This window comes from Hemitrygon akajei, chromosome 27 (assembly GCF_048418815.1).
Source record: "Hemitrygon akajei chromosome 27, sHemAka1.3, whole genome shotgun sequence".
Classification (NCBI taxonomy): domain Eukaryota; kingdom Metazoa; phylum Chordata; class Chondrichthyes; order Myliobatiformes; family Dasyatidae; genus Hemitrygon; species Hemitrygon akajei.
The window spans coordinates 14,673,397-14,701,220 of record NC_133150.1 but is presented as its reverse complement, the minus strand read 5'-3'; the positions used below and the strand labels follow the sequence as shown (position 1 = coordinate 14,701,220).

General features: G+C 41.0%; 1 protein-coding gene across 5 annotated transcripts in view; it reads left to right on the top strand.

Moving 5' to 3' along the window:
• The window catches only part of LOC140717136 (neuron navigator 1-like), a 679,346-nt gene that overhangs the window by 34,443 nt on the left and 617,079 nt on the right, over nucleotides 1-27,824 (top strand). For 3 of the 5 annotated variants that reach the window (XM_073030395.1, XM_073030396.1, XM_073030392.1), the window contains exons 1-2: nucleotides 53-391; nucleotides 20,095-20,195. The gene's annotated coding sequence lies outside the window, so the exon portion shown is untranslated. Of the gene's footprint in view, nucleotides 1-52; nucleotides 392-20,094; nucleotides 20,196-27,824 lie in introns of those variants that run through there. The other 2 variants (XM_073030393.1, XM_073030394.1) reach the window with 2 other exon arrangements.

The window sequence follows — 27,824 nt, the reverse complement described above, 5'->3', positions numbered from 1 at the left end:
CCCCCCCCCCCCCCCCCCCCCCCCCCCCCCCCCCCCCCCCCCCAAATACGCAGCTCGTCCCGAATCTGAAGCTTCTGGTTTCATTGTCTTCCACAAGTGGATCTGGCGGCTGGTCGAGAGGGAGACAGAAAGCGCGGGGGCGGTGCGAGCTCCGGGAAGGAGGCGGAACCCAGTTACTGCTGCAAGGTAAAGGCTTTATAGCGCCGAACAACCGACCGCTGGTTCCGACGCGACCAAATGTGTACGTGGGGCTGTTGAGTCTTTTAAAGACAAACGTAAGGAGAGATTACCGTGCCCGTGGGGTACTGATTGTACTGAGGTCTGCCTTACGACCACCAACGGCGGCGAGGACTCGGACAGGAATTTTGTGGCAGCATTGTTAATTTAAAAGGTAATACTGGGGAAGCGGAATAAAAGAAAGAAAATTGCGACATATTAAAATCAGTGCGGTGTTTGTGTGCAGTCACACAATGGAAGGGGTCTGTGTAAACAGCGCCCTCGCAGTGGTAGAGACGGGGGGTCAGTGTACAGCCACGACCGATCCAACCGCAAATGTGTTGCTCTCCATCGGAAACTTTAAGGCTGCTTTCCCCTACAGTCCTCTGAATAAATAAACGATACCACTAATGAAACTGCCATGTAAATAAGGCAAAACATTGACAAACCTGTTCTAAACTCTCCTCAGTTCCAGCCGTGTGTATGTTTGCAAACCCATTCTACTGCGCTGTTTCCCTTTTTGGATCATTAAAATTGTATTGATCCCCATCTTTGTTGATAATGTTTGTAGTCATTTGCAACGTGAACATCGACAAACTGAAGTGTATTTCTTTGCATTCTTCTCAAAGAAGCATCGAACTACAATCACGTCAAAAGAGAGCACGCAAGATAAATCTAAATATGTTACTCAGAGCCTGAAAAGCTATGATCCTAATGGGACTGCACAACGTGGACCCCAACTTTACAAATTAATTTTAATTGCAAGGTGTCCATTCATTCTTTTGTGGACCTTCTTCTATAATTGGTGCTGAATGTACTCCAGTTTGTTACTTTTATTGCAGCTATTTTAAAATTTAATCTCCTATATAAAATGTGTATGCAAATACTGCAAGATTTATTACTTGCAGCTGGAAATAACTTTGTTTTGTTTCTGTTGGGTTTTATAATTGAGGACATTTTTGTGTAGACATCCTTAGGACTGCAATGTAAAATGACAGTAAAGAAGCTCTTTGTGTTTGAAACTGCTTTTACTCTTGTCTGGTAAATAAGTGGACAAAACTTGTATTTTGTGGTTTGTGGTTGTGTTTTTTTAATGTGTGTCTTTTGCATGTTTGAATATAGAAGCTAATGGCTAAGTTGCATATGTGCTGCAGACATTCTGTATTCTATGATAGAGATGTCATGATACAATAGAACAATGCATAATCCAGGTGGAAACGCATTATGTTTTTCAAATCATTTTTAACTATTAAATGGAAGTAGCAATTTGAAATTTTTTTTTGGTTTAGTTTTTTGTCAGGTTGCACATCAGAAGCGGCTGTTGCATTAAATTGCTCGAGCTGAATTATACAGGTCAGTGTAGTAGGTTGGGTGCCTGGTATGCACTGATTAACTGATTTCAGCTAGGGTGTTTTGATTTTAAATGATGCCACAATTGGCTCTGCCATAACTTCCCATTGAGGGGTGTGGACAGAATGGGACTTGATTACACTAAGCCCCTGTGCTCAGTGGTTCAATGCTCCTAATCTTGGCTTGCACGTAAAGAACAGTGACTGGCGCAAGTTACTACAAGAACACTTGTTTGTTGATGGATCTCTATGGGATTGAATGGCAGACAGCAGAAAGGATTTAATATAGCCAGTTGATGCGACAAACTTAAATCTCAAGTGACAACAGCAATCAATAGTATGATTTTATTTTAAACATTGCAAAATAATAATTCAAAACCAGTTCGTTTACTTTAAACTGTATGCTTAATAAATGGTCAATTTGTTTTACTCCCTTGGGCAACTGTAAAACCAATTTCTGATGAAGTAAGGATCTTCGGTTTTATTGTATTTTCCATTCTAAGGGCAGTCAACGCAAATCTATCTCTACATTTGTTAATATTTTATTCCTTGTCCTGGCTTTGTAGTTGGTAGGTCGGGTTGTATACCTTTCCATAATGAAAGGGAGTATTTTAAGAAATCAAGATTGAATATGCTAGCTCTTGAAACTGACTCATAACATAGAGAATTGATTTTATATCTCCTTGGTCAGGGAGAATTGTTTGAGAAAGGGGTTCAGGTCATTGTCAAGATGTGTATCTTGGAATATTACTGTGATCTTATAATGCTCTAAGAAATCTGGTAAAACATGAAATTATTTAACTTGGAAGTCAGCCAATCATTGGAAATTCACCAATATAAAGTGTGCTCTCCTGTCTGCCAGCTCCTTAAAAAGCCTATCAGGTACCGCTGTTCCATTCTGATGCCCACTACACAACCTTGTCTTTTGATTGACATTTTCTAACTCTTTACATACTTTGTTCCTTCTTTGCTTTCGCTTTCTCATGGGCTGCTTGGTAATATTTCCTGGTCCATTCTTCAACACCCAAATGTGTGAATTCTTAAAGCTGCTAAGAAGCTTTTACTGCTGCTGAGTATCCAAGAAAATCACAGCACGTTTACTGCAGAAAGTCTGATTACCTCAGGAGTGGATCTCTGCCTCATTGCCATGTGCCACTAACATGGCAATAGTAGAGTCAATCCTGATTTTCATCTTTGGAAGTCAGATTGACTCATGGATTTGTTGAGAATCGATATTTTTTCAGCAGATCTCAGAATGCCAATTCTGGAGAATCTGAGACCTTTTAAGGTCATAAAAATAGAATTCCAGGGGTATACAAGAATTCCCTAAGCTTTAAAAAATGTAAATCATTCCAAAATGAACAAGGTTTATTTGTCTTCCTGAGTTAAAAATGTACAGAAAGAACATCCATGTACTGTTGGGCATATATTAGAACAAGAACAGAATGGATCTGCTTACACTTTGTAGCAGAATGCAGGATCAATATCCGGTCCAGAATTAATGCTGCAATATGAAAAAGAACATAAGAAATAGGAGCAAAAAAAGGCCGTCTGGCCCATCAAGCCTGTTCCACCATTCAAAAAGGTCATTGACTATCTGGCCATGGATTCAGCTTCAGCTACCTGACTTGACTATGGATAGAACTTCATTCAGTCTCCTCACCAAGGCCAAGTTAAATATTGGCTAAAGTAGTACTTGGGATTTAACATCTTATCCCTCCTGACTGCCAGAATAAGTTTTTACAGTGGTTAGCTGGCTAGGTAGGGGCTGGAGTTTTCAGATGTTTACAAATGGTTCTTCGACTATGTTCCTGAGAACCCAGTTAAAATTTAATTTGGGTCCCTGGAGGGTTTTCCATCAAGTGAAATGAGGACATGAGTTCCAGGCTCCAACAGGAAACCTCGTGGTCTTCCTTTATGTATCCTCGACAACCCAGCTGAGGTTTTGTCCACATGATCAACCTGCCAGCTGGCAGCATCAATTCGTTCTGGCACATGATCATTGACCCTCCCAGGAAATCAGTTTATGCTTGCCTTAAACTGGCAGATGAGGCCAGGACATCTGTCTGTGGATGTTTTTGCACTTGACTTTCTCGTCCCTGTCCTATATCTGCTGAGAAACTCATTTTCATCTATATTTTTACAAACCTTGGCACAGAGTATCTGAGACATTGACTTGGGATTTAGGGTTTGTAGTGCATCGTATGGATTACATAAGTGGAGCCTTAACCTGGACCACATAAAAGGTTGGCTAAAGGCAGTTGTAAAACAATACAAGCTATTATCAGGAAATGTATAGATACAGTTCCTCTAATTTGTTTGATATTAATGCTTCCTAAAACCCTTTCTCATAAACTATTTTAAGTGACCATGGCCGACCATGTACTTATGAGTAATCATGTGACATGTCGAAAAAGCTTCTGAATTCACTAAGTAGAAGTCATTGGCCTTGGAATCTTGCCATGTGATGATAGTGAATGCTTAGTGCTTGACTGAAATTTCTCTTTTCACACGTAGCAGAGATAAAATGCATTAATGTGAGCACAACCCAGATTATTACCTCTTTAGCTTATTTACTTTTAATACATTTGTTAGAAAATGTTTACGTATAAGCCTTATTTGCCACAGCTTAGAATTATTTCCCCCTATTTTATTTGTGAGGTAGCTATATTTCGATCAAAACGATTTATGACATGCTTTACGAACACATAATAGCTTAAATTAGTACTCGGGTATGTATTTTTTGGTGGGGATCATGATCAGAATCAGATTTATTATCACCGGCAGAAGTCAAGCGATTTGTTAACTTTATAGCAGCAGTGCAATGAAATACATGATAAATATAGAAAGAAAAACTGAGTTACATTAAGTACATATATGCACATTAAGCAGTTAAGTTAAAATAAGTAGTGAGGTAGTGTTCATGGGTTCAATGTCCATTTAGAAATTGGATGACAGAGGGGAAGAAGCTGTTCCTGAATCACTGATTGTGTGTGTTGAGGCTTCTGTACCTTCTTCCTGATGGTAACAATGAGAAGAGGGCATGTCCTGGGTGGTAGGGATCTTAAATGATGGATGCCACCTTCCTAAGGCAGCACTCCTGTACGAAGGTCTCTTGCATACTTCGGAGGCTGATACCCATGGTAGAGCTGATTAATTTTACAAGTTTCTGCAACTTATTTCAGTCCTGTGCAGTAGCACCCCCGCCCCCCCACCCTGGCGTACCAGACAGTGATGCAGCCGGTGAGAATGCTCTTCACGGTACATCTGTGGAAGTTTTGAACTATGCTATTTGACGAACTAAATCTCCTCAAATTGCTAATGAAATATAGCCACTGTCTAGCCTTCTTTATAGCTGCATCAGTATGCTGCATCCAGATTAGGTCCTCAGAGATATTGACATGCAGGAACTTGAAATTGCTCACTCTCTCCACTTCTGATCCCTCTGAGGATTGGTTTGTGTTCCCTCATTTTATCCTTCCTGAAGTCCACAATCAGCTCTTTGGTCTTGATGATATTGCGTGCAAGATTGTTGCTTTGACATCACTCAACTAACTGGGCTGTCTCATTATGTTCGCTGTTTCGTCAACATCTGGTTGTATCATCAGCAAATTTGTAGATGCTGTTTGAGCTATGCCTAGCCATACAACCATGGGTGTAGAGAGAGTCAGGCAGTGGGCTAAGCACATATCCTTGTGGAGCACCAGTGTTAATAGTCAGCGAGGTGGAGATGTTATTTCCAATCTGCACAGATTGTGGTCTTCCAGTTAGGAAGTCAAGGATCCAGTTGCAGAGTGAGGTACATAGGCCCAGGTAGCTTTTTGAGCAGGACTGTGGGAATGACGGTGTGAAATGCTGAGTTACAGTCAATAAGCAGCATCCTGATTGCATTGTCCAGGTGATTCAAGGTGGAGAGCCATTGAGATCACATCTACTGCAGACCTATTGTGATGATAAGCAAATTGCTGTGGGTCCAGGTCCATCCTGAGACTGGTGTTGATTCTAGCCATGACCAATTTCTCAAAGCACTTAATCACTGTTAATGTGAGTGCTACTGGACAATAGTCAGTGAGGCAGGTGAGAACTTCTGACTGTAGCAGTGAGAGATTGAAAATGTCTTTGAATACTCCCGCCAGTTGGTTCGTACAGGTTTTCAGAGCCTTACCAGGTACTCCAGGCCCTCCTTCCTTGCGAGGGTTCACCCTCTTGAAAAACAGCCTGACGTCAGACTCCCAAGACAGAGATCACAGGATCATCGAATGCTGCAGGGATCCTCGTAGCTGTGGTTCTCTTCTCCCTTTCAAAGTGAGCATAAAAGGCATTGACTCGTCTGGTAATGAAGCATTGCTGCCATTCATGACGTTGGATATTTCTCTATAGGAAGTAATGACATGCAATCCCTGCGAGAGATGACGTGCATCCGATGTCGCCTCCAGCCTCTCCCGAAATTGTTTCTTGGCCCTTGAAATCACCCTCTGCAAGTCATACCTGGTTTTCCTATACAGACCTGTATTGCCAGACTTGCCACAGATCTAGCCCTCAGCAGATTACGAGCCTTCTGGTTCATCGGAGGCCTTTGGCTTGGGAATGTACAGTAAGATTTTGTAGGCACACACTCATCCACACAGGTTTTAATGAAATCGGTGACAACTGTGTGTACCCATCCTGACTCGAAGATGACTCCCTGAAAACAGTCCAGTCCATTGATTCAAAGCAGTCCTGTAAGTGCTCCCTGGTCCATACGTTCTTGGTCCTCACTACTGGTGCTGCAATTTTCAGTCTCTGCTGATACTCAGGGAGTAGAGGTGCAGCCAGGTGATCAGACTTACAGAAGTGTGGGTGTGGACAGCACAGTAGGCACTCTTGATCTTAGTGTAGCAGTGATGCAGTGTGTTATTCCCTGCCGTACTACAAGTGATTTGTTGATAATTATTTAGTGACTTTATCCAGCTGGCCTGGTTAAAATCCCCCAGCATGATGGGGAATGCTGTTTCACACCTGTTGGTTACATTGCTCAGTTCATGTAGAGCCTGTTTGACATTAGCCTGAGGTGCAATGGACAACACTACCAAAAAGATCGATGAGATCTCCCGTGGCAGGTAAAATAGCTGGCACTTAATTGCAAGATATGCCAGGTCAAATGAGCTATATTAGGACGTCACTGGCACATTAGTGCACCACGAGGAGTTGATCATGAGGCAAAGACCTCCAACTCAACTTTTGAGAGATTTGACTGACCTATCCTGATGATGAATTGTGAACCCATCGCTGCATCTGGCAAGGAAGGGGGTAACCAAGATTCTGTAAAACAGAGGACGCGTGTGTTCCTAACGTCCCTCTGATCTGGCACCGCGGCTCTGAGATTGTCAGTTTTGTTTACCAGGCACTGTACATTTGCCAGCAAGATGGTTGGTACTGGGAGTCAAAAACCTTGTTCTTTACAATGCACCATTGGACCAACATGTCGACCCCTCTTTCGCGAGTGACTGTGCTGGTGGCAGTCCCGTCTATTTCCGTTGGTTTAAAGCAGCGATGGATCGTTCAAACTTCATTCCTGACTGTACACATCATAGATGCAGTTTTGGTTCTCAGCTGTAGCAGGCTAAAATGAGAATATTTCATGTTTTCCATTGTTTTCAATGAGAGCTGCCATTAGCATAGTCTATGATGTTGTCACTCCGGATGTAGAAGCTTCCAGATTCCCAATTCCAGAGGGATTAACACCACTTGGTTGAAATATAGTAAGGTAATTATTGATCAGTTGCATTACTCTCATGTGGGATTAGCAGATTAGCTCTTGTAAGATTGGACACATAATACCAGTATCTGTATAACTCCTTAAACTTGTGCCATCCAATAATACCATAATGGATCAAGTTCACTTTACCATCTGATCTCCACACTCCATCAATTCCCTGACTGTAAAACCTACAGATATCAGCTTTAAATAACTGAGCCCTCTGGTAAGAGGCCATGACCCTCAGTGTAACAAAATTTCTTCCCTACTGAAACTCTTAGTCTGAGACTTGTCCTTTAGTTTGAAGCTCTTAATCTTCATCAAATAGCTTTTCAACATCTATCTATCCTTCGAACCCTTTTTACATTTTTTATGTTTCAATGAGACTGGCTCTCCCTGGCTATATACTATGTACTCTACAGACTATATACTCATGCCAACTCCTTTATTCCTACTTCCAGTCCTTTAACCAGTGCACTACCTAATACATAGATCCATAAGCCATGTTTGTTTTCTGTAACATCTTGCCTGATGTATTATTGAATCTTTCTAAAATCCACATGTATTATGTCTCCTTGCTCTCTACTTTGAACTAACAAAGTCAATAATTAAAGAGACAAGAGACTGCAGATGCTAGAAATCTGGAGCAACACAGGAAGAAGCTGGTCAGGCAGTATCTATGGAGGGAAATGAGCAAATCTATTCCAGGTTGATTCTTTCATCAGGACTGGAAAGTAAAAAAGGGTGATGGTCAGTATAAAACGGGAAGAGAAGAGGTGGAAGAGCTGATGAGCGAATGCAGGTGAGGAGGTGTGATAGGCTGAAGATGGAATCTGATAGGAGAGAACAATGGACAATAGAATAAAAAGAAAAAGGTGGGAGGGGTCCAATGGAAGGAATATTTTGGATGATGGGGAGGGGTAAGAGAAGGTGTCGGGGACGACTAGGACCATGAAGAAGATAAGGAAGGACTGAAAGGTTGGAGACTTCCGAAGTGGGATTTAGGATACTGAACCTGTAATTTACATCTAGTCTCAACTCGACAGTGAGGGAAGCCATCAGCAGATGTGATTGTGTGGGAATGGGAAGTTGAATTAAAATGGCTGGCCTTTGGGAGATCTTGATTGGTATGGCAGATGGAGCAAAGGTGCTTGACGTAATCATAAGATCTGTAATTACATGATTTCCCTTTCAGAAATTATTGAATCAAATTATGCCTTTCTGAATGTCTGTTTATCAAGTCAGGTAACAGATTTCATCATTTTTCCTCACAACTGATGTTAACTGTCAACTGGCCTGTACTTCCCTGTTTCAGTGCTCTCTTTATGGTTGTATTTGTGATTTTCAGCCTATTAAGACAGTTTCAAACTGCAGTGAATGTTAGAGGTGCTTCATGGATGCATCTTTTGCCATCTATTTTATAATTTTGTGTTGCTGGTCTTTTAATTTCTCAATAACTTTCCATTTACTGATGCAAATTAATCTTAAACCTCCTAGTCATTACATCCTTTGTTCCCGGGTATTTCTGGGACATATATTGTAGTGGGGTTGAGTTGTTTTCCAAATTTGGCAATCCATTTGCAAATGTTTCTTCATCATACGAGGAGACATTATCAGTGTTCATGACCAAATCAGTAACAGATTTCATCATATTTCCTAACACAAATGAACAGTGCACTGCTGAACTCTCCTCAAATGGTGATGAAACGTTTGCAAATGGATTGCCAAGAATGGAGAGCAACTCAAGCTACACGTTTTCTGAATTATTTCTACATATATTGTGCTTTGTAATAGATTCAAAATTTGTTCAATGCTTAAGTAATTTCTTTAATCCTCTTTATAGTTTCTCTTGCATCTGCCACAAGCCCAAGTTTATTTTTATTGCTCTATTTATGTGGTTGTAGGAGAGCCTAGTATCTTTATGTCTTGCTGGCATATACTAATTTTCTCTTGCTCTCTTTACCAGTATTTATTCATCCTTTATCAGTTGAACAAAGACCAGGACTTGTATTTATATATCACATTCATGACCTACCTAAGTTCTTAATGAAAAAGTAGTGTAAAAAGTGTTGTGATAACATCTGAATAATATATTGTTGACTCCATTCTGTTTAGTAATATTGATTAATGGCCAATTATTGGACTGGAACACCAGAGATACCTCTGTGCTCTTTGGAATAGTGTCATGGGACCTTTTGCTTCTACTGAAGTGGGCGGGCCCTTGTCTTAACTCCACATTTGAAACGTAGAACGTCCTACCATTCAACACAGGAACTTCAGCCTAGAATTTTGTTTAGTTTCAGACTCTGGAGTGGGACTCATACTGAGAGCATTCAGATGCATGAAGCAAGAGGTCCATCTACTGAGAAATAACGGATATGGAAATTTGATGATCAAAGTTATTCATGGAGATAGATTAGGGCTCAGACTCTCAAGGAGGAAAAAATGAAATAAAATGAAGAGAATTAAGAACATTTTTGATGCGATGTACATGACCAAGTTAGATTGCATTTCCAGTTGCGGGTGTGTCATCAGACTATTATCATCCAATGATCCTTTTATTTTCATATAGATGTACAAATCTGGTGACATGTGAAATTTGTCTGTATGCCTGAAGGTCCCGGGAAGACAGTGATGGATACAAGTGTAGGTATAGGATGAGATGGATCAGATAGATGCAGAAAGGAGAGAAATGGTGCTTTTAAGACTGGAAAGTCTCAGCAATCTAGAACATAAGGTGTCATGGTAGCGTAGTGGTTAGCACAATGCTTTACAGTATCAGTGACCTGGTTTATTCCTGCCGCTTCCTGTAAGAAGTATGTACCTTCTCCCCTTGACGACATTGGTCTCCTCCCACAGTCCAAAGCCATACCAGTTAGTAGGTCAATTGGTCATCGTAAATTGTCCCCTAATCAGGCTAGGATTAAATCGGGGGATTGCTGGGTGTGCAGCTCGAAGGGCCGCAAGGGCTTATTGCATGCTGTATCTCAATAATAAAACACAGAACGCTAGAAGCACAGTACAGGCCCTTTGACCTGTGGTGTTGCGTTGACCTTTTAACCTACTTTAAGATCGATCTAACCTTTCCCTCCTATGTAGCCCTCCATTTTTCTATCATTTATGTGCCTGCCTAGGAGTTTCTGAAATTCCCCTGATGTATCAGTCAGAATCAGCATCGCCAATACCACCTCCCCTGGCAGTTCGTCCCATGCACTCACCACTCCGAGAGAGAGGGGGAGAGGGAGAGATATAGATAGATATTACCTCTGACATCCCGTACAATTACCTTAAAATTATGACCCCCAGTATTAGCCATTTCCACCTGGGGAAAAAGTCTCTGGCTAAAAACTCAATCTATGCCTCTTATCATCTTGTGTACCCCTATCAAATCACCTCTCATCCTCTGTCACTCCAAAGAGAAAAGCCCTAGCTTGCCCAACCTACCCTCATAAGACATGCACTTTAATGTAGTCGGCTTCCTGGTAAATCTCCTCTACACTTTCTCTAAAGCTTCTATATGTGTTCTATAATGAGAGAACCAGAACTGAACACAATATTCCAAGTGTGTTCTAACCAAGGTTTTATAGAGCTGCAGCATTGCCTTGTGGCTCTTGGATTTAATCCCCCGACTAAGGAATGCCAATAAACCGTGTGCCTTTTTAATCACCCTACTGACTTTCATGAGAACTTTGAGGGTTCTGTGGATGTTCACCCCAACTGTTCAGAGGTCAAAAGATTTATTATTAAAGTATGTATATGCTATAGAGCCTTGAGATTCATCTCCTTACAAGTAGCTACAAAACAAAGAAACACCAGAAGGACCCACTTTGGGGGAAAAAAAGAGTCAACCACCCAATGTGCAAAGAGGAAGAAATACAAACCGTACAATCAATAAAAGTAAGCAAATGGCATTCAGAACTGAAGTTTTACAAAAGACACACAGTCAGTTACCGCTGCAGCTGAAGCAGGCCACGACTTCTGTTTGGTGTAGAGCCGAGTAAACGTTGCGAAGCAGCAAGCAGAACTGCCCCGTCCTTCGCCTTTGGTCCCACCCTGACCTTTTCCCTCTTGCTCAGCGCTTAAATCGTATCACCATTGGGCCGTTCCTCGCTCTTGGACGGCTCTGGGGCCTGGACCCTGCTGCCACAATTTGGTCCGTACTTGACCTTCCCAGTACGGCCCAGCACTTAAATCAACCAGATATCGGGACTTTCCTCGCTGCTCTCTCTGCCCCGGCTTGCCTAACTCCACCTCTGCTTGCCTCTACATTGTTGGTGATCAAGATTAAAGATTACTAATAAGGTGTTCAGTAGTCTTATTTGTTTTGTATTTTGCTGCCAATAAGTAGTCTCTGGGCATCACCAGTGCTATCTTAAACCTCCAGACTGCTAAGTATCTTTCCATTGACCCTGTATTCTGTCTTCAAATACAACCTTCCAAAGTGAGTCACTTCACACTTCTCTTCAATCATGACTTAATTTGGGGAATGAATTGCTGGATTATGGAAAACAAAACTCTAGGTGCCCAGTGGTTGGGGGCAGATTGGGGGTGGTTCTAAAGCAAAATAAGTGACTATTACAGAAATTTGACCTACCATCACATACTCAATGTCTTTTCAAAATTGCAGTTAGTGACTTGTTGCATTGTTTTCTTCATTTAAAAAAAACTATAACACTCAGAGGGATCTCTGATTGAAGTAGATTAAGTGTCTGAAACTCTTTTGATTGTTTCCCATTCTGGTTAAAGGGACAGTCAAATCTGTGGCAGTAGCTTTTTGCCAAATAGTAACTTAGTTGGAGATCATAGTATACAGAAATATTGTAATTTACTTGGAAGTTATTTGACACTGACTCTGGATGGAATAAGCATGTCAGATCTTTTTGTAGAATTCATTATTGATCTGTAAACCACTACACTTAACTTAATGGCACTTTTTGTAGAGCTTATTGAAGGTCTGTAAATCTCTGCATTTAACTTAATGGGAGGGAATTTTTCTGGAAGAGAGAAGATGATTGGTTACTATTTTGTGAACACCATCTGCATTCTTTACAAACAAGAAAATGCTGGAAATGAAAGCAACACCGACAAAATACCGGAGGAACTCAGCAGGTCGGGTAGCATCTGCGGAAAAGAGTAAGCAGTCAACGTTTCAGGCTGAGACCCTGAGTCCTGATGAAGGGTCTCAGCCCAAAACATTAACTGTTTGCTATTTTCAATGAGTGTTGCCTGGCCTGCTGAGTTCCTCCAGCAATTTATCTACATTCATTATGCATGTTTGTGGGTATTGTGTGCTTTTTTTTTACAGACATGTGGTCTGATCCTCCTCTCCTGCGCTCAGTACACCAGCCAGCATTGGTGCTGTTGCACTCTTGTTCATAGAAAGTGGGTGAATCACTTAGCACTTTTATGGTAGTGAGGGGGGGACTGGTCATCTCAAGCAGATCTTTTCCTTAGATTGAATTTGTTTTTGTCCTAGAGGAAGAGAGTGAAGATTCGCTAATCATTTCCAGGAAAGGCAGAGGTGTTGACAGGGGAAGAGAGTGAGTAGTTTGAGATTACATTCTCAAGTGTTCAGAAGAATGAGAGGAAATCTCTTTGAAATTTACAACAATATTTAAGTGTTTGAACAGGCTGCATGCGGAGAGGAGTTTCCCCTTACCAAGGAATGTAGGAGCAGCCGCATTTTCACAATAAGGGAATGACCAAATAGGGCTGAGTTGAGGAGAAAGTTCTTCATTGAGAGGCCAAGGAAGCTTTTGAATTCTCAAATCGCATCGTGCGGTTCATTCAAAAGAAAGATAGATTTCTTTGCATGGAGGAGGGAATTAAGGGTTTGGGGAGAGTGGAAGTGAGACTGAGACTGAACCCCTTGTAAGTGAATGACAGAGCAGGAGAGAAGGAGCTAGCCCTTTGCCTTTTTCTTCTCTTCTTGTGATCTGCACCTGGAATGATGAGGTCATGCCTACGTTTGAGAAAAACGGGAGTTTGTGGTTGGTGATGAAATGAGGGAAGCCGATAGTAGTTTTGTGGGAGAAAGTATTGGGCAGAGGAGTCGGTGAGGCTGGTATTGTGGTTGAAGTGGGAGAATTAAGGAGCAAGGCTAGCCACAGGATAGGGTGGCATGGTTAGCAGAGGTATCAACATGAGAGAAAGATCTGTGAGATTGGAGGGGATAGGGAGAGTTTTCCGGTTTGGGAGAGGATGTGCTTTTAACTTATTTGATACCTCCTAGGTCAATGCAGTGCTCTCCCAGAACCATAGTGATGGACGTGCTTAAAACCGTACAGGGAGTAAAATTATTTTGTGCATCCTTGTTTGAAGAATCATACTAAAATTGCACAAATAATTCACACCAGCCTTCCAATGGATGTGATTTAAGCAGGAAACAGTCACGAACACTATTTTATCATAGAATTATAGGGCCACAGAAATGGGCCCTTCTGGCACACATGCCTGTGTGGACTGTGAGTCTTGTCTACGCTATTTTTATTTGTTTATGTTAGATCATAAGAACATAAGACATGGGAGCAGAACTAGGCCATCTGGCTGACTGAGTCAATTCCGCCATCCTATCATGGCTGATTTATTGCCCCCCCACCCCATTCTCCTGTGCCTTCTCTCTATAACCTTTAACACCCCGACTAATCAAGACCCTAGCAACTTCCGCTACAAATATACCCAATGCCTTGGCCACTGCAGCCATCAGTAACAATGAATTCTCACAAATTCACCACCCTCTGGCCAAAGAAATTCCTCTTCATCTCTGTATTCCTCCATGCCTTTTCTATCCATGTACCTGTCCAAGTGACTTTTAAGCATTCCAATTGCATCTGCCTTCATTGTCTTCTCCGGCAGCTTGTCTTCTCTGGGTTAAATCAATTAGTGATCATTTCACGCTGAGAAATCTCAGGTGGAATGGTGGTTCATAAAGTAACATTCTTATAGATCTTGAAAATAAAAAAAATCTGCAGATTCTGAAAATTTGAGATACAAACAGAAACTGCGGGAAATCCTCAGCTGCTGAAATGTCATCAGCATAATGAATGGCAGAGTTAAAGTTTCAGATCTAAGACATTTACCAGACAAAAACTGTTCTGCTGAAGGACCTCAGATGTGAAATGTTAAACTTCTCACTATTCACAGATGCCACCTGATCTGCTGAGTGTTTCCAGCATTATCAGTTGTGATAAATCTTGACTGCAATGCCGAGTAGTGTCACCGGTGATATCTTGTGGTACCCTGTAGTATACTGACCGGAAATGTATGTGATGCTTGATGCTTAGTTGTGTTCAACATAGTTGCATGATCCTTCTACCCTTGTTATCAGTGGCTTGGTCCAGGGCACAATTCTTTACTGCCTAAGTCTTCAGGGATCTGTGACTACATGCTCCAGGGCCTCTTTATTCCTGTATGCTTCTTAATTTCCTATCATTTGTTTGTTTTTTCCCAAATGTATTACATTGCTCTTCTCTGGATTAAATTCTGTTGACCACTTCCTGTCCTCCAATGTTTTTACTCGGTGTTAACTTCTTTGGCACTTTGATAACTTTGATGTTCACAGAGGAAGGTGAAGGGTTGCTGGCATAGATAGGAATATAGTGTTGAGGTTACAGTCAGAACAACTATAATCTTCCTCTGTGTCAGAATGTGTCTTGGAGGAGGGTGTTGAGAAGTGTCCTGCTCCTGCACCTAAAAACCTGCATTTTCATGCAAGGAAAACTGATGTTCATGCATCAGCTGACTAGGACTAGATCGCAGCGTCAAGTCCAATCTTTTCTGGAGTCACTTAAGTGATAAGACACCTTTGTCTTTGTTCCTTTGCTCATCATAATAAGGTTATTGATAACCCCAAAATCAGTCATCAACATATAAGTCTAGCGGAAATATTTGGCAACTGCAGAGAATCTCCTTTAGCGCCTGTTTACCGACTTTTGTTCAGAACTATAAAAAGCACAATCTGCTGCTGGTAGTTCTTTGTATAAGCATCACACGTGAAGGTTAGTCAGTTCCTCATAGCTTACTGATGGCATTTCACAGCTTGCTTTTGGGAGCTGTGCTGACATCAGCATTAATCGACTATAAAGTTAATTAATTTTATTGTCTATTTCTGCCTAATTGCCTCTGGGTTATTTGTAGATCCTCTTTTGCATCCAGATAACTCAGAGAAGTCCCTTCACTGTCAGTGTCAGTGTTAGAGGAAAGAGAATGAACAGCCTGCATCGTTCAGTGAATGGGTGATAAACCATCCATCATAATTCAGTCCCTTCCCACCTACATCCACAACACCTTTCAGGCTCTGCAGCTTCTCCTTCCCTTCCAGTCTTGAAGAAGGGTCTTGGCCCAAAATGTCGACGGTTTATCATTTCCATGGATGCTACCTGACCTCCTGAGTTTCTCCAGCATTTTGTGTGTATTGCTTTGGTTGATTATGCTGTTATTTCTGCTAATATTTTTAACAACAATGAGAAGTATACCGTGAGTTCAGAGCTTAAATAAATTTTGCAAGATAAAGGGCTTTTGCTTTTTCAGGTAGCTTTGCTCAGCAGAACAACTTTTATTGTCATAGAATTCACGTACTTGTGAAAGGCCAATATTTAGTTACTATAAGAGTCCTTGTGTAACAGATCAATAGAAGATTATCACTTATTTTAAATTGGTAAGACCTTTTTTGATTAAAATTGTCTAATAATAAATGAGAAGAAATAGTTTCAACAGAAACAACTTAATTTGGTATTCAAATCATTGAAATATTTCCATGGCTTTTTAAATTCCAATTATGTCAGTTGTGAACAAATTTAAGTGTACTGACACAGTAGTGTATCAGAATCAGAATCAGGTTTATTATCACCTGCATGTGATGTGAAATTTGTTAACTTAGCAGCAGCAGTTCAATACAATACATAATCTAGCAGAGAGAAAAAATTAATAATAAATAAAATAAAAATAATAATAAATAAGCAAGTAAATCAATTGCATATATTGAATAGATTTTAAAAAGAGTACAAAAACAGCAATACTGTATATTTTTTTAAAAAAGTGAGCAAGTGTCCAAAATTCAATGTCCATTTAGGAATCGGATGGCAGAGGGGAAGAAGCTGTTCCTGAATCACTGAGTGTGTGCCTTCAGGTTTCTGTACCTCCTACCTGATGGTAACAGTGAGAAAAGGGCATACCCTGAGTGCTGGAGGTCCTTGATAATCGATGCTGCCTTTCTGAGACACCGCTCCCTGAAGATGTCCTGGGTACTTTGTAGGTTAGTACCCAAGATGGAGCTGACTAGATCTACAACCTTCTACAGCTTCTTTTGGTCCTGTGCAGTAGTCCCTTCACACCAGACAGTGATGCAGCCCTTCAGAATGCTCTCTACGGTTTTTGAGTGTATTTGTTGACATGCCAAATCTCTAAACTCCTAATGAAGTATAGCTGCTGTCTTGCCTTCTTTATAACATCAATATGTTGGGACCAGGTTAGATCCTCGGAGATCTTGACACCCAGGAACTGCTCACTCTCTGCACCCCTGATCCCTCTATGAGGATTGGTATGTGTTCCTTCGTCTTACCCTTCCTGAAGTCCACAATCAGCTCTTTCGTCTGACTGATGTTGAGTGCCAGGTTGTTGCTGCAGCACCACTCCACTAGTTGGCATATCTCACTCCTGTACGCCCCCTTATCACCACCTAAGATTCTACCAACAATGGTTGTATTGTCAGCAAATTTATAGATGGTATTTGAGCTATGCTTAGCCACACAGTTATGTGTATACATAGAGCAGATCAGTGGGCTAAACACACTAAACACTGAGGTGCGCCAGTGTTGATCATCAGCAAGGAGGATATGCTATCACCAATCCACATAGATTGTGGTCTTCCAGTTAGGAAGTCGAGGATCCAATTGCAGAGGGAGGTACAGAGGCCCAGGTTCTGCAACTTCTCAATCAGGATTGTGGGAACGATGGTATCCAATGCTGAGCTGTAGTTGGTGAGCAGCATCCTGACGTAGGTGTTTGTGTTGTCCAGGTGGTCTAAAGCCATGTGGAAAGCCATTGAGATTGCATCTGCCATTGACCTATAGTGGCGATAGGCAAATTGCAGTAGGTCCATGTCCTTGTTGAGGCAGGAGTTCAGTCTAGTCATGACCAACCTCAAAAAGAATTTCTTCACTGTCAATGTGAGTGCTACCAGGCATTAGTTATTAAGGTAGCCCAGATTATTCTTCTTAGGTACTAGTATAATTGTTGCCTTTTTGAAACAAGTGGAAACTTCTGCCTGTAGCAGTGAGAGGTTGAAAGTGTCCTTGAAACTCACACTAGTTGGTTGGCACCGGTTTTCAGAACCTTATCAGGTACTCCATCGGGACCTTCCACCCTGCATCGGCCTCTGAGACGGAGATCACAGGGTCATCAGGTGCAGGAGGGATCTTCACTGCTGTAGTTGTGTTCTCCCTTTCAAAGCGTGTATAGAAGGTGTTGAGTTCATCTGGTAGTGAAGCGTCACTGCCATTCATGATACTGGGTTTCAATTTGTAGGAAGTAATGTCTTGCAGACCCTGCCAGAGTTGCCGTGCATCCAATATCGCCTCCAACCTCATTCAAAATTGTCTCTTCACCCTTGAACTAGCCCTCCGTAAATCATACCTGATTTTCTGGTACAGGCCTGGGTTGCCAGACTTGAATCCCACAGATCTAGCCTTCAGTAGACAATAAACCTCCTGGTTTATCCACGGCTTTTGGTTTGGGAAACTACAGTAAGTCTTTGTAGGCACGCACTCATCAATTCAGGTTTTAATGAAGTCGGTAGCAACTGCAGCATACTCATCCAGGTTCAAAGATGAATCACTGAATACAGTCCAGTCCACCGATTCAAAGCAGTCCTGTAGGTGCTCCTGTGCTTCCCTTGTCCATACTTCTTGGTCCTCACTGCTGGTGCTGCAGTCTTCAGTCTCTGCCTGTACTCAGGGAGTAGAAGTATTCATTTCATGGAACTTCTATTTAAATGACAACTCACTTGGGATCATTAACATCTTTGGTCAGTGAGAGTCCAGCCAAATTAATTGAGTCTCTGTTGTTGAGAGCAGGAACAATGGTATTTGTATCTGTTGACAATCAACTAATTATCTTGAGCTGATATCATAAGTGTAAAAATGTTGTAGACTTTTACATAAGAGGGGACTTTTCATGAGGGTTGTGAAAAGTACTGTGTAGAAAATCACACAGATAATTTAGCAATGGTGTAAATAATGATTTATTTCTATTAACCGGAGCGAAAATCAAACATGTTGTCTAAAGATATACAATCTTTATCTCTGCAATTTTTCTCTTTTGTACTTTGCTTAACCAAAACCTAAGTGTAGGTAGTTTACTCTAAAATAAAAATGTTAATTATGGTAAAATGTAATTATAGTTTCAAGTTTTCAGCAGCAGATTGAAGTTAGTGCATTGATTTTTCAAAATTGGAAATTATATATTTCATGTTCATCAAGTTTAATTTTTGTTTCACTGCTTAGATTTTATCTTTACCGAAGTATGTATTAAATTGCAGTAGTTCAGGTTTGTTTAGAATAGATATTATGAATAATTTCATTCATTTGTAATCATTTATCATCCTTAATATGAAATTATCTCTAACGGAGATGTTAAAACTGTGTATACTTTACTTGTCTTGTGCATTTGTTTTAGCTCTAAAATAAAATGCTTGTGCTAAGGCCTGGTTTTGTATTTCTTCTAGTTTATAGGTCATTTTTATTATTTCATATTTTTTCTTCCGATTGCCTCCTTCACCCCACTCAACCTATTTACCCCAATTAGAAATATTAGCATTGATACAAAATGAGAGCTAATTCAGCGGAAATTTTTGAATGGCTGCCAAATTTTGTGTCTTTGTCAGGTCAGTAATTTCTTACTAATTTATTACTGAATCTTTTTCTTCTTTTTGACGTTGCTGTTGTCATGAGGCCCTCGCACGAGCCTCTTTTGCTTTCCTGCAGCCTCATTGTATCTAGGCTCCAGCTGCCTATGCAGTTGAACCAGTCACAATGAGCAGCTTTGGAGTTAAAATTCATCTTTTGAAAGTAGGTTCTCATTAAATCATAGTTAATTCCAAGTGTGACTAGAAGTACATCTTGTAAAAGGTACGTGTTTCCAGATAGCAGTCTTCAGAGGATGTTTTGTTTTGTTTAATTTACTCCATTTGGGTACTGATATGTAGTTTTATAAGAATTTTGTTATTACAATGATTCATAGCATAAGTCAGCCTTGGTTTACAAAACCTCATAATTAATTTTTTTAGTGAGACTAAAACCCAGATATTTTATAGAGAATTTTAATGACAGAAAACATTCAAAAAGCACAAATCTGCTTTGAGCTCTGTGGCAGTAAAATTGTTTCCTCAATTAGGTTATCAATGGTGAATCCAGAATATTGATAGAGAAACTTCTGTTTTTGCTTCATTTAAGCAGACTATGGTTGCCGGGCCAGAGTTTAACTCGGTGGTTCCAGACGATTTGTGAAAGGAGCTTTGTTGCTTAATTCGATGAGGGTGTTTCCTTTGCAACTGCTGCAGTAATTAATGAGATCTTCCTAAATGCACACCACTGATGTGCAATGAGACACAGTCACTGAAGAGATTAGTATTCTTGAAATGCCATAAGACCTCTATTGTAAACTGCAGCTGCACAGCAGTCCTCATAGTGAAAATGTAAAAGCTGACTGGTGCCAAAATGCAAATGAAGTGGGATAAATATTTAGTAGAGATTAAAAACATGAGACTGATCATCTTTGAACTTGACTTTTTTCCAGTCTTATGAGGACTATCTTCAGTGAAAATATGCAGCAAATTTTCATGGATGAAATTGGAGGATAAATTGAAATGGAACTTGGTAGTCATCAGCTTTCCAATAGTAAGTAACCTATGTGTAACTAATTTGAACAATTGCAAATAGAGTATAAATGAACTCCGTAAGTCGAATTAATTGACTTTTAAATGCTCATTTTGTTTTGACCTTTTAATGTGAGCTATTTGTAAAACCAGAAATGATTTGCTATCACAATAAAGACTTCAGCCATGTAAGTATCTAAAACTGTAGACTTAGAGATGCTATATTTAAAATTATTGGTTTTCCATTTTTGGCAGACAATTTGTCTCCATGATTGAGCAGGTTTTTTTTTTATAAAGGGGTCTTTCTTAATCAAAACTTGTATTTCAAAATGCATCTAATAAAGAAATCTCTGCCACTTTACAGAATTGTAAGGATAATGAAGGGCTCAAGCACTTGAGTTTAAGAAGGATAACTGCATCTTTATCAAAGAAGTTAGTTCTATGGGGAGTTGTTGCCAAGTGGTTTTCTAAATGCACAACCAAAGTAGTATATAACTCTGGAGCCAAATTTGATCTGAATTTGAAATACAGCAGTACAAGATCCCCTTAGGGGAAACTCTTACAACATTTGGGGACTATTCTGTATGGTGTGTGTTCAGTTCTATTTAATGACTTGAGGAGGTGGATATTCCAGTTTTAAATTTTCCAAGACCGGCAGTCTTTTTGTACTTGTGAGCTCCCATTTCGTGAGCGAAAGGATCTTGGTTCACAGGTTTCACTGATAAAGATTACCTTCGGTTCTTACACACATACACTTTGATTCAAGTTAAAACATCTAACTGTAGGTGAATCAATTTGATTTCAGGTGACCAGCATTTTGTGTTAATTATTTAGGTAAGTTCAATGATTATATCTGAAATGATATTAATGCTCTGAGAAAAATAGTTACTTTGAACCTACATAGTACTTTTGTAGGACAAATGTGCTTCCAAAAGTTAGATTAATTTCACTGTAGCATCAACAATTCAAACCTTCTGTCAGTGCAACCTTATGGAGTATTCACTATAAAGATTTTCATTTTTATTGCAGTGCACCATCAGCCAACACATGGAAGTAACTTTTCTTTGTCTGGTCTATGTAATTCACAAATAAAACATTTGCCATATGTACTTAATTTGCTTTCATACTCTTATTGGAGTGTACAAATTTTGCATGAAGAATAATGCAAGTTAAGTTTAGTGATTTTCCCTATCAGATTAGCAGGGTATGGGGTTTCTTCGATTGCCCTGATTTATTTTGAGACACCGCGAAGTTAATGAATACCAAGGACTAGCAACAGTGCAGTCCTCCCATACTGGCAACATCTGGTTTATCTGCTATTGCCCAGCAATAGATTGGAGAAAAATACAAACTGCAGATGCTGGAAATCCAAGCAGCACACACAAAATGCTGGAGGAACTCAGCAGGCCAGGCAGCATCTATGGAAAAAAGTTGACGTTTCGGGCCGAAACCCTTCAGCAGGACTGGAGAGAAACAGATGAGGAGTAGATTTGAAAGGTGGGGGGTGGGGGGGGGGAGGGGAGAGAGAAGCATCAGGCAATAGGTGAAACTTGGAGGGGGGAGGATGAAGCAAAGAGCTAGGAAGTTGATTGGTGGAAGAGACAGAAGGCCATGGAAGAAGGAAAAAGGGAGGGGGGAGGAGCACCAGAGGGAGATGATGGGTGGGCAAGGAGATAACATGTGAGAGGGCCACGGGGATAGGAAATGGTGATGAGGAGGAGGCATTACTGGATGTTGGAGAAATCAATGTTCATGCAATCAGGTTGGAGGCCACCGAAACAAAATACAAGGTGTTGTTCCTCCAACCTAAGTGTAGCCTTATCCCGACAGTGACGGAGGCCATGGATGAACATATCGGAATGGGAATGGGAAGTGGAATTAAAATGGGTGGCCACTGGGAGATCCTGCTTGATCTCGCAGGCGGAGTGTAGATGCTCGGTGAAGTAGTCTCCCAATCTACTTCGGATCTCACCGATATACAAGAGGCCACACCAGGAGCACCGAACACAGTATATGACCCCACCAGACTCATAGGTGAAGTACTGCCTCACCTATGTAGGGCTCTGAATGGTAGTGAGGGAGGAAGTGTAGGGGCAAGTGTAGCACTTGCTCTGCTTGTAAGGATATGTGCCAGGAGGGAGATCAGTGGGGAGGGACGAATGGTCAAGGGAGTCACGTACGGAACAACCCCTGTGGAAAAGCGGGAAGTTGGGGTGGGCGGAGGGAAAGATGTGTTTGGTGGTGGGCTCCAGTTGGAGGTGGCAGAGGTTTTGGAGAATTATATGCTGGATGCAGAGGCTGGTGGGGTGGTAGGTGAGGACAAGAGGAACCCTATCCCTGGTAGCATGGCAAGAGGATGGAATAAGAGCAGACGTATGTGAAATGGAAGAGATGTGGTTGAGGGCAGCACTAATGGTAGAGGAAGGGAAGCCCTTTTCTTTGAAAAAGGAGGACATCTCCAATGACAGTTCCCTTCCCTTTCTCGATCCAACTTCCACTCTGCCCTCAAATTCACCTGGTCCATTTCCAACACCCCTCTTGCCTTTCCTGATCTCTCTGTCTCTATCTTCAGAGCACCGATGTCTATTGTAAACCAACGGACTCTCACAGCTACCTGGACTATATCTTGTCCCACACTGCTACTTGTAAAAATGCCATCTCCTTCTCTCAATTCTTCCAACTCCGCTGCATCTGCTCTCAGAATGAGATTTATCATTCTGGAACAAAGTATATCTGGTGTTTTCTATTTCAGATGTTCAGCATCTGCAGCTCCTTTTGATTTTCACTCAAAGCAGTCCTGTTTTGGCTAAATGGAGAAATGGTGAAAAAAATAGCACATTGGTAGTTTCCTTAGACAAGATGAAAGAAAAGTGGAGCTTTGCTTTGGAGCGAACAAGCTGTACCAAGAGAATTTGATGCTAATACTGAAAACTAGGGGATAGAGCTCTACCTATTGCGAGGATGTACATTAATTGATCATTGCACATTGTTCAGTTTCTATTTGTGGTTCTGAAAATGTAGCCCATGCTTGCATACAGGAAAATAACATTCAGGGCTGAGCTGGTAAGAGGAAAGCAATATTTTCCCTCAATAAGTGGGGCGATACTAACCACCAATCCTGTTGATATTTAATAGCATTTCCAGTGCTAATTCCACTACCATCAACAACCTTGAAACACTATTGACTGGAAATTTGGCTGGATCAGCCAGAAAACACTTATCAGCTGGATGTCTCGTGGTGTCTAACTTGCCGAATGGCACCTCGAAACATTTCATCATTGACAAGGTAGGAATATGATGGAAGATCCTTCAGCAAATTCTTTTTTCATCGATTATTGAAAAAGCATTTGACAAAGTAGGCAGAGAGACCCTGTGGAGGATCCTGCATATTTTGGATTAGCGAGCATTATGGTCAGACTGATCAAGAATTTGTACAAGGGAATATGCTGCAGGGTCAGCCATAGCAGACAGCTCACCAGTGGCTTTTAGGTGAAGGAAGGGGTCAGATAAGGGTGCCTGATGTCCCTTTCCTGTTCTTTCTGGTCATCGACTGGATCACATCTCCAGTGTAGGAATGGAATGGGATCCAGTGGACCCTATGGATACAATCGGACAATGTGGACTTTGCTGATGATATAGAAACTGAACAATGTGCAATTATCAACTCAGTTCTGGTCACCTCACTACAAGGTGACATGGAATCTATAGAAAGGGTACAAAGGAGATTTACAAGGATGTTGCCTGGATTGGGGAGCATGCCTTATGAGAATAGGTTGAGTGAACTTGGCCTTTTCTCCTTGGAGCAACGGAGGATAAGAGGCGACCTGATAGAGGTGTATAAGATGATGATGGGCATTGATTGTGTGGATAGCCAGATGCTTTTTCCCCGGGGCTGAAATGGCTAACATGAGGGGACGTAGATTTAAGGTGCTTAGAAATAGGTACTGAGGAGATGTCAGGGGTAAGTTTTTCACACAGAGAGTGGCGGGTGTGTGGAATGTACTACCGATGGCAGTGGTGGAAGTGGATACAATAGGGTCTTTTAAAAGCCTCTTAGATAGGTAACATGGAGCTTAGAAAAATAGAGAGCTATGCAATTTCTGGAGTAGGTTACATGGTCAGCACAACATTGTGGGCCAAAGGGCCTGTAATGTGCTGTAGATCTCTACGTTGTATGACGTTGCTCTCCTGCCCCATACCCACAAGAAAATGCAGGAAAAAACAATGGACCTGGCAACCACATCAGTGCGAATGGGTCTTAATATCCACAAAGATGAAATTGAAGTCCTTAAGATCAACTCAACCTGTATCAACTCAGTCACTCTCGAGGGAAGTGAACTTGAGGCGGTAGAAGCCTTCACCTACCTGGGCAGTATCACTGACAGGCAGGGTGGCACTGATTCAGCAAAGCTCGTGCACCCTTCATCCGGCTCCGGGACATCTGGTCAAGGATCCGTCACGGTGCACTAAGACCAGGCTGTTCAACTCCAGGTTGCTCTTCTCTGTGGGGCTGACTTGGAGGGCAGCAACACTGATCCATGGCAAAGGACACACCAGCTGGTAGCGGAAGAAGAATTAAGTAAAAGAAGATGGGAGTGGATCGAACACCAGCTGTGTGAGCCAAGCACTGATGTGGAATCCAGGGAAAGCAGAAGGGAGGCCAGCCAATGAACACCTGGCGACACAACCTTGACGCTGACACCAAGAAAAGAGGCTACGCCTGCGGTTTGAGGAGACTTGGTATGGCCAAAGGCTCATGCAAACTTCTACAGATGTACCATAGAGGGCATTCTAACTGGTTGCATCACCATCGGGTATGGAGAGGGGCTGCTAAACAGGATCGACAAAAGTTGCTGAAAGCAGTGAACTCCACCAGTGCCATCAAGGACACTACCCTCCCCAGCATCGAGGACATCTTTAACAGGTGGCGTCCATCATTAAAGACCCCCATCATGCAGGACTTGTCCTCTTTTCTACCGTCAAGAAGGAGGCCCAGGAGCCTGAAGATGCTCACTGTACTTTAGGAGCAGCTGCTTTCTTCCCTTTTGCCATCAGAGTTCTGAATAGACAATGAAACCGTGTACATGACTTCAATATTTTCTGCTCGCTTTTTCCACTGTATTTAATTTTTCAAAAATATAGTTCTCATTGTAATTTATAGTTCTTTATTACTATGAAATGCAATGTACTTCCACCACAAAACAACCAATCTCACGAAACACGTGCCAGTGATATTAATCCTAATTCTGATTAGCCCACGACAGAGGACTCTGGCAAGCTGCTGTTGCCTTTGCCCCAGTAGGGGTAACAGGCTTAACTAACGAACTGAAGAAGACATTTGACAAAGCAAAAGAGTCTATTTCATTTTAATTTCATCCAACATTCCTTTACCTGCACAATTTGTGCAACATGGCTGGAGCAAAATGATAATTACTGAACATTCCGTTACTTGTCCAAGCAGGAATTTCAGATATAAGTTGCCAAAAACTAAGTTATTAAATTACGTGGTGTAAACCTTTCAAAGAAACCATCATTCATTTTAAGGATCCACTTGGTCATTTAAAACTTTTGAATTCGGACACTCCCCAGATTTAATAGCTTAAATGCTGTTTCTGATTGTATCTTGGGATTCAAAGGCTGGCATTATAGCACATGAACAATGTCCCAATAGTGTTCTGCCACTTTAAACATTGTCTAATTATTGTCATTATTTATGATAATAGGTCCCGAAAGGAACAGTATTCATTTGCAGTCTCTCATGAAGTAGGTTTTAATTTTTGACTGAAGTATTGAAATCTGGAATAATTTTACAGCTAGCTCCTGTTTCTTGTTTACCATTCAAATTTCAGTAAAAGATATTTACTCCCCCTTCCCCCTTTTTCTGTTCCCCACTCTAGCCCCTCAACTCTTCTCACCTGCCTATCACCTCTCCCTGGGTCCCTCCTCCTACCCTCCACATTCCTCTCCTATTGGGTTTCTTACTCCTCACTCCTTTTTCTTTCCCACCCACCTGGCCTCACCTGTCACCTTCTAACTATCCTCATTCCCCTTCCCCCACCTTCTTATTCTGTCAACTTCCAGTCCTGAATAAGGGTCTGGGCCCAAAACGTCGACTGTTTATTCATTTCCATTGGTGTTGCCTGACCTGCTTAGTTCCTCCAGCACTGTGTGTGTGTGTGTGTGTGTGTGTGTGTGTGTGTGTGTGTGTGTGTGTGTGTGTGTGTGTGTGTGTGTGTGTGTGTGTGTGTGTGTGTGTGTGTGTGTGTGTGTGTGTGTGTGTGTGTGTGTGTGTGTGTGTGTGTGTGTGTGTGTGTGTGTTCTACGCAGATAAAATTGCTGTATTTGTGATGGCCAGCAATAAGGATTAAGTTCTGTGAGGCAGTTCACCTGATATCTATATATTAGGATGAGGGTTTAGGTATATTTCGAACATTGTCTGATTCCAAGGTTTAAAAAAAAAGTAGATAATTAAGCAGTTTTGAATGTTTTAATGGGTCTTATTTCAATAATTATAGCCTGAAACTGATTGAGGCTTTACTCTGCACTGCTTCTGCTGTTCTTGTTCGAAGTGAATAACAGAAAAGATCCTGTGTATTTGCAATGCGGCTTTGGCACGGGAGTATTTTGATTCATTTCCCTTTGATGATCAAAACATAAAAATCTCAGATATAAAAGTGTCAATTGATCTTGCTTCATTTTCTATTTCCAGAACTTGATGCATGGATGTACTTCTCAATTGTCAGGCTTCTCAATTCCAACCTGTAATCTTTGGCTTTCATTGAATAAAAATTATTCAATCATGTGAATAAAAATAATTTTTTTTACCAGTTTGATTTTCCTTAGCTTCCTGAAACTTTGAGCATTACCCTCTTAACATCAAAAAATGATAGTGACTACAGGCCTGCATCTTTTCTTGGCATAATTTAACCCTTTTGTTACAGCTGTAATGGCAATCCTAACTTTTATTCTCCACAAGGCTAGTAAATTCTTCCTGAGTGTCCAAAACTGCTTTCAGAACTATAGATTTTTATAGACAAGTAATATAACTTGAGCCATCCAGTTTTGCAGTCCCTCACATACAAAATTCAGAGTTTTATATCATTATGTTCTGAATCTGCAGTCACTTTAATGCTCACAGATCTGATTCTGTGAACCTCCTAACTTTTTATTGTTTAGGATATATTGTGTTCTACCTTCTCAGATTAAAAACATTTGGTTTACGTATTTGCTTACATTGAAATCTATTTGCCATCAATTATCTTTGGTTTAATGCCTCTATCCAGTCTGATTACAGTGTTACTAACATCATAATTAGCAACTCTCAGGTGATATTTGTAATATTAATCCATATTAGTTATATCTGTAGACTACGTCAGCTACTATATCTGTAGACTACATTGTCCACTACATCAGCCAAATTTCTAAATAGTCAATCTGCTCTGTCAGACAGGACATTTTGTTTTTAGAAATTACAACAGGCACTTTCTAAGGAATTGGAAGTTGAATCATTTCGTTCTAAATTCTCTCCTCCAATAATTTTGCAACATCAGGCCAGCTGGACTTTTATTTCTTGGCTAGTGTTGCCACTTCTGTTATGTCAGAGAGGTGTTCTGTTTTCCAGTCAGAAATAAATTTTGTAGATGAAGAGGAA